This window comes from Malania oleifera, chromosome 6, assembly GCF_029873635.1.
Source record: "Malania oleifera isolate guangnan ecotype guangnan chromosome 6, ASM2987363v1, whole genome shotgun sequence".
In the NCBI taxonomy this organism is placed as follows: domain Eukaryota; kingdom Viridiplantae; phylum Streptophyta; class Magnoliopsida; order Santalales; family Ximeniaceae; genus Malania; species Malania oleifera.
The window spans coordinates 9,484,279-9,497,420 of record NC_080422.1 but is presented as its reverse complement, the minus strand read 5'-3'; the positions used below and the strand labels follow the sequence as shown (position 1 = coordinate 9,497,420).

General features: G+C 36.5%; 1 non-coding gene across 1 annotated transcript; it reads left to right on the top strand.

The window, feature by feature from the left end:
- The first annotated feature begins 8,570 nt into the window (after positions 1-8,570).
- Positions 8,571-8,677, top strand: LOC131158965 (small nucleolar RNA R71). Its single transcript, XR_009137582.1, has one exon. It is a non-coding gene; the product is annotated as a small nucleolar RNA R71 (small nucleolar RNA).
- The last annotated feature ends 4,465 nt before the right edge of the window (positions 8,678-13,142 follow it).

The window sequence follows — 13,142 nt, the reverse complement described above, 5'->3', positions numbered from 1 at the left end:
GTATATACGCAGTGAAAAATTCAACCTAATACATTTATAAAACCATACTAGAGTCTATACAAAACAGGATCTAGTTCCCCAAAATACATAACATACCCCAGGTGTCTACATAACCCAAAATGACTACCCGGCAAAGGACCAGTACTTACACAAGTACCTTAACATAGCTAACCAACCACCACGCTCCTGAACCGCTTGGACGCTAGTGTCAGCTACTCAAAGGACCTAAAAAATATTTGCATTATAGGGGTGAGACACCTCTCAGTAAGGGAGAAACAAGTTATATCAGTTTGTGGATACATAAGTGTTATTTCAACAGTAAACATACGTTTCACAATACCAGTATTTTCACAAATATAGTTCTAGTATACATACGATACAAAGCAATATGATCTAGTGTCGTCACACCCTTCGACTTAAGCCAGACTGTCTAGTGGTATTTCACACCCTTTAACAAAAGCCAGAATTTCTGGTGGTATTTCACACCCTTCGGCAAAAGTCGGTGCCCCCGGTAACTTGGCATAGCATAATCCCCCACATTGTTGAACCAGTGCAGATTTGGTGTTTTCACACCCTTCGGTAAAATTTGGCCGATCTAGTGGTATTGCACACTCTTCGGAAAAAGCTGAACATCAGAGCCTACGGTCTTGTTCTGACTCGGTTCAATATCTCAGCCTATGGCATTTTAATCCAACCCACTTCGATATATCTCCATCGGTATTATCCCGACTCGGCATTTTCACAAAACCTGGAACATTTTGGAACTCACATTCCTATATATCATTTCAAATACATACAACCTATGGTAGTTAACTGACACACTTTTCCATAAAATACATCACTCAAATTCATTATCTCATTCCACACTTATTTGGGTAAACACATAATCACATATCAGGTATTCCAGAAATACAATTTAAAACAATCAAAGGTACGATCATCTCCATATCACATTCTATACCAATATAAAGTTTTCCAACCGAAACAGAGATGATACCCGAACCCTCAATTTTCCTAAAAATTGTAAACCAAAAATTTCGTAATTTCACTCAATAGATATTTCCAAATAAGTAACCAAAATATCCATAGAATCGTAAACTACAATTTTACCGATTCAGATTACGAAAACAACTGATATAAACAGAAACCCCTTACCTTTCCCCAAAAAACGAAACACGAAACTAATTGGTCCAAACAACGACACGGGATCCCCAAAACTTAAAAATTAAAGAACAATACTTCAATATATTCACAACTACTATAGATCTACCAAATAAAAAACGAAATCGGACTCTTACCTCGATTTTGCGATAAAACTCGAAAATCCTCGAAACAAAATTTCGATTCGCTATAAATGTAGAGATTCCCCTCCTAATCCACATGGTAACGTCAGATCATTGATTCGGGTAACAGAAGACTCGAAACCCTAGAGAGGGAGAGAGAGAGTGGTTCGAGTTCTAGAGAGAGAGAGAGAGAGAGAGAGAGAGAGGATTTTAGTTTACCTAGCAATAAAGAAATGAATAGATATTTATAACCCCTTTGACCTGGTCAGACTCGTTGATGAGATGGCGTCCTTGTCGACGAGCATAAGAAGGGAGTTCATTGATGATGGAGTTGGCCTCGTTGACGAGCCTGAGATTTCAGAATTCCCAAAATCTCTTGGCATCCACTCGTTGACGAACCTATGAATTTCGTCACCGAGCTAGACAAGGGACTTCATTGACGAGAAAAGGAGCCTCGTCGACAAGCCCTGCTGATTTTCCCCTTTTAAATTCCTTCCCTTTTCTTATTTATTTAATTCAAAATTCTCAGTTCGAGTTCTTACATCGGTTCTAGAAGGGGTTGCAAGATGCCTTGGGGTCACAACTCACGTTCAACACAGTATTTCACTCGCAAACGGATGGGCAGTCTGAAAGGACGATTTAGATTTTGGAGGATATGCTGCGAGAATGCGTGTTGGATTTTGGTAACAGTTGGATCTGATATCTACCGCTTGTAGAATTGACTTATAACAACAACTACCAGTCTAGTATTGAGATGGCACTAAATGAGGTTTTGTATGATCGTAGGTGTCGATTTCCATTGTACTGGGATGAGGTAGGTGAGCGGAAGATTTTGGGAGGTTCAGCAGACCTATGTGAAGGTCGAGCTTACAAAAAAAAGGATTAGATCAGCTCAGAGTCGGCATAAAAGTTATGCCGATACTCACCGACGAGAATTGAAATTTGATATCGGAGATATGGTATTTCTGAAAATTGCTCCTACGAAAGGAGTGATGAGGTTTAGGAGGAAAGGCAAGTTGAGTCCTCAGTACATTGGGCTGTTCGAGATCCTGGAGAGGATAGGTCCAGTTACTTATCGGGTAGCCTTACCCCCGACCTTATCTAGGGTGCATGATGAGTTTCACGTTTCGGTGTTGAGGAAGTACGTGCCAAATCTGTTGCACGTGATCAGTTATGAGTCCTTAGAGATCAGTGAAGTGCTAGCTTATGGTAAGGTACCAGTTCAGATTTTGGATCAGAAGATACAAAAGCTGTGTACCAAGTAGATACCATTGGTGAATGTGCTATGGCGTAACCACGCGGTTGAGGAGGTTTCTTGGGAATTAGAGGCCAAGATACGTCAGAAGTATCCTTAACTATTCAGAGATGTTCAGAGTTAGACAGGTAATGTAGATATGTGAGTGTATCCCATTTTGCTTATGGTAAGGGTATGTGGATTGTCTCTAGGAGAGTTTGTATATGTAATGTGAGCTTCCGAGACTATTGTATGTAACCACGGTATTCCTATGCCATAAGTGAGGGTAGGTAATAAATTTGGGACATGGCTGCAATATGGGTGGCCGCCGGCTCTTCCTAGAGACAGAGCAGTTAGAGTTCAGACGATGTGATAGGAACAGTTAGCAAATTTCGAGAACGAAATTTTATAAGGAGGAGAGACTGTAGTAACCCGATCAAATATATATATATATATATATATATATAAAATAAATAAAGAGATATTTTGGAGAAGATATATTGAAAGGAGATATTTTGGGATATTTATATATAAATATCTTGGAGGAGATATTTATTTTGATTACTTTGATCGATGCGAAACTGTAAGTGCACAGTATCGTAATTTTATAATATAATGATGTGTAGAGTATCGTCCTCAGCAAAATGGAGTCTTAAACAAAGCTACTTTAAATAAACTATTCAAGAGAGTTTAAAACTGGATGCCGCGTAACAAATTACTGATGGTGAAAACTTCTAGGAAACCGATTTCACCTAATTTCTCACTATGCTTTACTCATCTAGCCAATTCGAATTCATATTCTCTGTTTGTTAGCAAATCTCTAATTTTTCCAAAAGCCTCTTTCGATAGTTAATTAGAACCTATTCTTGTTTATTATTTAACATACGATTATACAAATTAATAACGCATGAACGTAATAAGACCCTCGATTTTTAATGCTACGTAGGTTCGTACAAGTCTTTCGATCTTTATATTTACCTATGCTGAATTATCCAAGATCTATCCTATAATCCCCCCTTTCGGTAGCAAATCACAAGACTAATATCATTTAATTAATGGCTAGTTAATTAAAAGTATTAAGCGCAAAATAACTCAAACAAACATTAATGAAAACTACTTCAAATTAGCATCAAAGAGCAAGCATAGTTCAAAACTGGTTACATCATTTTCTTAGAATACAAAAATTTAGTTCATTCCGAAAATTAAATTCAACATAACAGATTTGACCATATTTTCTTCTATTTGGAGCGTATGGCAAAAATCAATACTCGCAGCACCGCCGTCGCGCACCGCGAACACCCCGAGCACTGCCGTTATTTGCCGCTTTCCAATTTCGAAAAGATTTTAAATTTTTGCATGTCGCCATCTCTCCTTTGCTGGCCTAGTGTGTGTCTTCGCAGCACCAACTCTTAGAGACTCCAAGAAAAATACCAAAAAATGGCTTTTTTTTTTCTCTTCCAATCTGTGTGCTCCGGCAAAGATTTCCTGTGCATATGCGGCCTCCCAAAAAAACCCCTTTGTTCCTTCAAAAAATATCCTCCTAGCGCATGCCCCCCTCTTCCAACCTTTTGCTCGGCTCCCCAATAAGAAAACCTAAAAAAATATGTCTCTTTACTTTTCACTTTTTTTTTTCCCTTTTCTTTCCTTTCTTTTCATTTCTTTCTTTCCTTTTCTTTCTTTCCTTTCTTTTGTTCCTCACCCAGACATCATCCTTAATATTTTTTTTTCTTTTCTTTTTTCAAAGGTACACGGTCTGCCCTCCACTTTCAAGTCCAATTTCGACCCTCCTATAGCATGTAACTATCAAAACTCGAAACATGAAAGTTGTATAACTCTTTCTTAGATTTCCCCAGAATTTTGAATCATCTCTTGGATCTCAAATGAGAAAGTTACACCCAAATTACGGAGAATTGTCAAAATAGTCCATAAAACAGCATATGATAAACTCACATCTAATTTCGACCTTGATGCAGCCAATATTTCACAAAATGTAAAACATGAAAATTGTAGAGAGTTTTATTATCTTTCTATGGCATTATGAATCATTTGAATCGGAGGTTGGATGAGAGAGTTGCGCACATATTACAAAGTACCGTTGGTTTTTAGCTTCCAATAGTTGTCCTGCAATAAAAAATACCAAAATTTCATAAATTACTCAATAAAACCCAAATTTTATAAATAGAATACAATGTTAGAATATTGAGAGTAATTAGGCATTTAAATAAAAAATATAATTCGTAATGCATGAATTAAAGCACCTAATTACACAATTTAAGCGCGTAATCACACCCCCCAACTAAAGTTTTGCTAGCCCCTAACAAATAACGTGAATGCAATTCAGGGTGGTGTCATACCAATTTCATTGAATGAATGTACATGCAACACAACCATACCCTTTCACATACAGGATTATCACCAAATTATACACAAACTTATTCATACCCAATTCACGCAACTCCGAAATAAGTCATTCATGTAAGTTTCATCATTATATAGTCATTAAGCACATTATACTCATATAAGATTAACCAGCAATCACAATTAAGAGTTAATGTAGTCATATAAACTCGAGTATAAATAGGTGAAATCTTGAAGCATGTCTAATGTGTATCACTCGTTACACCCAGGAGATTCGTGGTCACCTATAGAACTGTCGCTTTGACTCGGTCTAACTGATATACCCTCAAAAAACACTCAAAAATGATGGTTTCACTCGTCGTATGTGAGGGGGAGTGTCATGATCAAACATCGCACATATTACAAGGAACAAATGCTAAATGTACAAAGTGGACTAGTCTGAAAATGATCCAACCTATTTACGAGGTGTTAGGTCCTTCACCCTAGCATATTCTCACCTACTCGCCATATCCAACCAAGACCACCCTAGATCAACTTATTGACAAACCAGGCGTGAATACATCTGAGGCATTAGGCGAGTGAAGAGTTTTCATATGTGGAGAACATGTGTCATGTCCCTGACTTTTGTTGTAGTTATGTAGAGCAGGTATTAATCTTTCACCTCTTCTGGGGTATTCCTATTTCTCTTTTTCTTTCTTCTGCTCATTTTTCAATTTCTTTCTTTTCATGGTCAATTAGGACAATCATAACACTTCTTTTGTTGTTTTCATACCACCCATGTGCATTAAGATCGAACAAGAGTCCATGAAATAAGTTTATTTCTAGGGGTGACTCAGCCTTCACATCTTAAGTAGGCTACAAGACCTAGGTTTTCTATCTCCCCACTAGATGTCACCTCTAGGCTAGCAAGTCAAAACCCAAGACTAGTGTGTAAAGAATATCCAGAAAAAAATAGGGAAAGTTGAGTTTCATGAACTCTGAGTTGACATAAAAAACTCAAAAAAATGATAAATGGCTTAACACTACCTCACAAGGTGTCAAAGTCGCCACGGGCACTCTCTTAGTGTTCATAAGGAACCCTAAGTGCTACAAGTCACGTGAACGTGTATTTTTTAGCCTCAAGAGATACCATGTACAAGAGTTTACATAGTCAGATTAACACAATTAAACTACCAATCAACCTTCAATTAGTTATAGTTCCTAGTTTAGCCATATAAAGACAAACTACACATAAATGACCCAAGTGTGTACTCCTAGGTTATATGCAAGTATGTGAAGAGCATAAGTAGTGTCACTCTTGGCCTAATCTTCCATATTCACATTTTTTTTTTCAATGTTATTCAAAGATAAGGAAGATTGAAGAAAAGAAAGAAACTTCCCTAACTTCTTGGTGAATCCGTTGAGGAATTAAATTTTCAGCTCTGTACTCGTGTCAAATAAACCTGCATAAAAAATCTAAATTATTCAAAAGTGAATAGATAAATAAGCAAAGTAATAGAGATAAGAGAAATAAAAAAAATAAAAACTCTTTGGGTTGCCTCCCATAAGCGCTTGTTTTAACGTCTCCAGCTAGATGTTTCAATCTTCATCAACCAGGATCTCCAAGAGGAATAAATGCACAGTTCCTCTCCATTTGTTCTCCACAGTAGTGCTTCAGTTTCTGACCATTAACTTTGAATATTTTCCCTATCTTGTCCTTCAAGTCTATTGCTCCAAAAGGGAAAACTTTGTTAATTGTATAAGGACCTATCCATATTGACCTTAACTTACTTGGAAAGAGTTTTAATCGTGAGTTGAAGAGTATAACCTGTTGTCTTGGAGCAAACTCACGCCTAAGAATTTGTTTTTCATGCCACTTCTTCGTCTCTTTGTAGATTTTTGCATTTTCATACGCATCACCTAAGAACGCATAGCGAAGATGCTCAGGGAATTGTTTCAACTCTGGAGATATAGGTTGCTGCATCTTTTCTTTAGAGATTATAGAATCCATCTTTGCTACCAAAGGTTCTAGCCTCCCCACACGCTGCTGTGTTGTAATTTGCTGCAAGGATCGTTCTAGGTGATCAGTTGGTACATCTTTGTGAAAGACTTTTTCTACACCTTGCCGAATGACATCTACTCGAAAGCAAGTACTTGGATCTTCTGGGAATCTTATGTCTTGGTAGATGTTGAACCTAACCTCTTCCGTGTCCACTCTTAATGTTAACTCACCCTTTTGAACATCAAATAAAGCCCTTCTAGTGGCCAAGAATTAGTGGAACTTATTAGTTTTCCTCGATATCTAACACCACAAAATAAGCAGGAAAAATGAATCTGTACACCTTTACCAATACGTCTTCTGTGATTCCATGTGGATACTTGATGGATCGGTTTGCTAGTTGCAAAGAAATGATTATTTGTTTCATCTCTCCAAGTCCCATTTTCCTGCAAACAGAAAGTGGCATAAGATTAATGCTAGCACCAAGATCATATAAAATTTTATCAAAAAATGAATTTCCAATAGTGTAAGGCAAAGTAAAACTCCCTGGATCTTTTAATTTTTGAGGCAATTTCTTTTCGAGAATAGCACTACACTCCTCAGTAAGCTTCACTGTTTCGAACTCCTCCAACCTTCTTTTCTTGGAAATGATGTCCTTCAAGAATTTGACATAATTTGGCATTTGTTCCAAGGCATCTGCAAAAGGAATATTTATGTGAATTTCCTTAAAAATATCCAAAAAGTTAGAAAATTGCTTATCTAATTTTTTTCTTTTGAAAACATTGAGGATAAGGAAGTGGAGTAGAGAGAATATGAGGATTTTCAGGAAATGAAATTGCTGGTTGCGTGTCAGTCTCTCCTGGTGTATCATCCACAATCTCCTCTTCTTCCCCTTTATTCTTGCTTCGGCCATTATTTTCATTTGTAGGTGTGGACATGGTTTCCTTTGTTGGCGACTTCTTAATTTCTCTTCCACTCCTAAGTGTGATGGCCTTGCATTGTTCCTTAGGATTCACTTTTGTGTTAGAAAAAGTTCCTCTCTGTTGGGTATTGATGGTCGTGGCTAGTTGCCCAATTTGCGTTTCAAGATTCTTTATGGCGGCTCCATGTTGTTACAATGAGTCTCAATGTTATCCAGCCGTGCATCTGTATTTTTAAACCTTGTTTTTGTCTCCTCAACAAATGATATCATGGCATCCTCAAGTGACATCTTCTTCTCACCTTGATGACTATCAAATCCTGGAGGAGGTTGCAACACATTCCTTGTATTTCCATAAGACAAATTCTCATGATTTCGAAGCCCTGGATGGTAATATTGTGGCAAAGGATCACCACGATAATTGTAGCTCCGATTGTTGATGTATTGAACCTGTTCTTGACTCGCTCCATTGCTCGGATCTATCCTACTTGTAGCTGCCACATATTCTACACTTTGTGGTATCCTCTGAGTTGTCAAAGTTGAAATCTGATGGGATGGAGAAGCGACTTGAGTTGAAAGTGTAGCAAACGGCTCCAATTCATGAATTCCAGTAACTTTCTTAGCCATAATTCTTTCAGTTGGCCATTGATAGTTATTTGAGGCCATTTCTTCCAAAAGAGTAGTAGCACCCTTAGGTGTCTTTGACATCAAAGTTCCCCCCCAGATGCAGCATCAACTAAAGTCTGTGTTTGCCCATTTAACCCATTATAAAACATTTGAATTTACAACCAATCTGGCAATCCATGTTGTGGGCAGCATCGAATCAAATCCTTATACCTTTCCCATGCCTCATAGAGTGATTCAAAATCATGTTGCTTGAATTGACTAATCTCACTCCTGAGTTGAGCTATTTTTGCAGGTGGAAAGAATTTAGTTAGAAATTTTCCTACCATGTCCTGCCAACTAGTGATACTCCCCGGTTGTAGAAACTGTAGCCAACCTCTAGCTTTTTCCCTCAAGGAGAAAGGGAATAATCTCAGTCTAATGGAGTCTTCAGTAACTCCATTGATCTTCACAGTATCACAAATCTCCAGAAACATCGCTAGATGGATATTGGGATCATCAAGTGGTGATCCACTAAATTGGGCCTGCTACACCATGCTGATTAATGCGGGTTTGAGCTCAAAATTATTGACATTAATAGGCTAGCATCTGATACCCGAATAGTTGTCATTCACAACTAGCCGTACATAATCCTTCAAGGAGCGTGGTTGCACATTATTTTGTCCATTCTCCATGGCTAGTACCCTCTTTTTTCTTAGTACTCTGAGCGTTCTTTCAATTTTCGGATCAAAAGGAATAATGACACGTGTTCTAGCACTGCGCATCCAACATAAAAAACACACCAAAATACAGAAAAAAATAATAAAATAAAATAAAATAAAAAGAAATAAATAAAAATATAAAAATAAAATTCTAAATTAAAACCAAGATTACTTTGTATCGATATTGGCCCCAGCAACGGCGCCAAAAACTTGACCGGTGCAAAACTGCAAGTGCATAGTATCGTAATTTTATAATATAGTAATGTGTAGAGTATCGTCCTCAGGGAATGGAGTCTTAATTTTACCAAGTACCGAATTTATAATAACCTTGATTTTATTTAGAAAAATTAATAATTTTAGACTGCGAAATTTAAACAAAGTTACTTTAAATAAACTATTCAAGAGAATTTAAAACTGGATGCTGCGTATCAAATTACTCAAGGTGAAAACTTCTAAGAAACCGATTTCACCTAATTTCTCACTATGCTTTACTCATCTAGTCAATTCGAATTCGTATTCTTTGTTTGTTAGCAAATCTCTAATTTTTCCAAAAGCCTTTTTTGATAGTCAATCACAACCTATTCTTGTTTATTATTTAACATAAGATTATACAAATTAATAACACAAGAACGTAATAAGACCCTCGATTTTTAAAGTTAAGTAGGTTCATACAAGTCTTTCGATCTCTATATTTACCTACGTTGAATTATTCAAGATCTATCCTATAATGCCCCCTTTCGGTAGCAAATCACAAGACTAATATCATTTAATTAATGGCTAGTTAATTAAAAGCATTAAGCGCAGAATAACTCAAACAAACATTAATGAAAACTACTTCAGATTAACATCAAAAAGCAAGCATAGTTCGAAACTGGTTACCTTGTTTTCCTAGAATGCAAAAATTTAGTTCATTCCGAAAATTAAATTCAACATAACAGATTTGACCATATTTTCTTCTATTTGGAGCGTATGGGAAAAATAAACACTCGCAACACTGCCGTCGTGCACCGCGAACACCTCAAGCACTGTCATTATTCGCTGCCTTCCGATTTCGAAAAAATTTTAAATTTCTGCGTGTCACCAACTCTCCTTTGCTGGCCTAGTGTGTGTCTTTGCAGCACCAACTCTCAGAGACTCCAAGAAAAATACCAAAAAGATGGCTTTTTTTTTCTCTTCCAATCCGCGTGCTCCCCCAAATATTTCCTGTGCGTATGCGGCCTCCCAAAGAAACTCCACTATTCCTTCAAAAAATATCCTCCTAGCACATGCCCCCTTCTTCCAACCTTCTGCCCAGCTCCCCAATAAGAAAACCTAAAAAAATATGTCTCCTTACTTTTCACCTTTTTTCCCCTTTTCTTTCCTTTTTTTTTTCTTTATTTATTTCCTTTTCTTTCTTTCCTTTTCTTTTGTTCCTCACCCAGACATCATCCTTAATATTTTTATTATTATTATTTTTCTTTTCTTTTCTTTTTTCAAAGGTACACGATCTGCCCTCCACTTTCAAACCCAATTTCGACCCTCCTACAGCATGTAACTATCAAAGTTTGAAACATGAAAGTTGTATAAATATTTCTCAGCTTTCCCCATAATTTTAAATCGTCTCGATCGGAGCTCGGACGAGAAAGTTACACCCAGATTACGGAGAATTATTGAAATATTCCATAAAACAGCATATGGTAACTTCACGTCTGATTTCGATCTTGATGCAACCAATATTTCACAAAACACAAAACATGAAAATTGTAGAGAATTTTCTTATGTTTCTATGACATCCTGAATCACCTGAATCGGAGGTCTTATAAGAAAGTTACGTACAGATTATAAAGTACCATAAGTTTTTAGCTTCCAATAGTTGCCCTACAATAAAAAATACCAAAGTTTCATAAATTACTCAATAAAACCCAAATTTTATAAATAGAACACAATGTTAGAATATTGAGAGTAATTAGGCATTTAAATAAAAAATATAATTCGTAATGCATGAATTAAAGCACCTAATTACGCAATTTAAGCACGTAATCTTACTTAAAGGCTAAGTTAGGTTTTTCTTTATAAACACTCTTTTTTTTTTCTCTCTCTCTCTCTTTAGACACGGACTCCACTCTCCCTCTCTCTCTAAGATTTTCGAGCCGTGTTTTTCCAGAATCAACAATCCGACATCGCTACGTGGATTACAGAAGGAATCTCTACAGGTTCTACGGATGAGAATTTCATTTCGGAGAATTCTGAGTTCTTCTCGAAAATCGAGGTAAGGGTTAGTTTTTGCTTTTGGTCCTGTACATCTGTAGTATACGAGATTATACAGAAGTGTTGTTCTTCGAGTATTAGGTTTCGAGGTTTTCATGCCATTATTTTGAATAGTTTAGGTTCGGGGTTTGGAAAATTAGGGCTTGAGTTCCAGGTCGTTTCGTACTCCGATTCACATGCAAGTAAGGGGGTTATGTTAATACAGTGATTTATACAATATGTATCAATTGAAATGTTGAAATAAGTTTTAGATATCGAGTTACGACGATTTTAGGGTTTCCAGGCCTTGGTTCGATAAATTGGCTTTATTTTCAAAACCAACTGATTAAATTCAAATGTTATATTTTTAGAATATTGTACTTGTCATTCTGGACCTTTTCACCGGTTGGAAATTTTGTTTTCATTGTTTAAAACTCGTATTGTGATATTAATTGTTTATATTTACTTTCGGGTTGTTTTCGAATGTGGAAAACTGTGTGGCAGGTGTTGATGTTGTGAAATACTAGAATTATTGTGAAAATGCAGGAAGTTTATTTGACGGCTACGGGCCGAATTTCACGTAATGATGTTTTTTGTGAAATGATTTCAAAAGAACGTTTAAATTGCTTAAATTGCACGATATGCTTTAGGAACCCTGGGGACTAATAGTGTAGGTACGGATCAGTTGCCAGTGAGGGCACCATACTTTTGATCTATATGAACCCAAACTGTATTGAGACAGTAGGGGCGGTCTTAGTGTGAGTTTGCCTCTTGATCGGGTACCTAGGCTGTATTGAAACAGTAGGGCAGTCAACCTTGATTGTGGGGATTTATACATGGTATAGAGTTTGAGGGTGTGTCCTACCCTGCATATTTGTACATTTATGTAATTGTTGTTATAGGCTGTTCATATGATGAAAATGGGCTACGTATTTTACAATTACGGAAACGATGATTATATATGTTTATGTTTTTGTTAAACACTTAAAGCATGCTGGTCACACACTGTTATTAGCTTAATCGTCCTTTACTGAGAGGTGTCTCACCTTATCATACAAACTGTCTCTTCAGGTCCTTATCGAGGTTGAGATTAGCAAGGACTGGGGTAAGGTAGCGATCTATTTTTGAGTGAGCGTCTCCACGAGCTCGATTTTGTAGGTTATGTTATAGGTTTTCAGAACTTGTAAAATGTTGTAAGACTCGAGGATGTGTCGAGTATCATACAGTATTGTATATGGATGTTGGAATAGTTGTATGTATCTATCAGACAATTACAACTCTGATAATAGGTTGATGAATGTTTATGTTTTCCGCTGCGTATATATATCTGTTGAGAAATATATTAGGCACACAGACATCACTACCGTAACACCCGGGCTGTAAGTTGGATCGGGGTGTTACATAAAATATAAAAACTAAAATAAAATCGAGATAATAATATAATATTATTTCCACCTTTTAGGAACTTAAATATGATTCTAATTTACAATATTAAATTAGGTAATAATTTACTACATCTTCTGAAAGTTAAATATACTAACTCATATGGAGGATAAGCGTTTCATCTCTTCAGGAGATCGAATTTAACATCTCTTTGAGAGATTAAAAATATATCATCTTCAGGAGGTAAATATTTACCATATCTTATGTTGATTAGATACATATCCTCTTTAGGAGACCTATCTTTTCGGGAAATTAAATATATAGACAAAAGATTTGAATATATACTCTTTAGGATGACTATTTGACCATCTTTTCTGAAAATTGATATTTTTTAAAATTTTGAAGGAGATATTCTCTTTTGGAGAACATTATACTT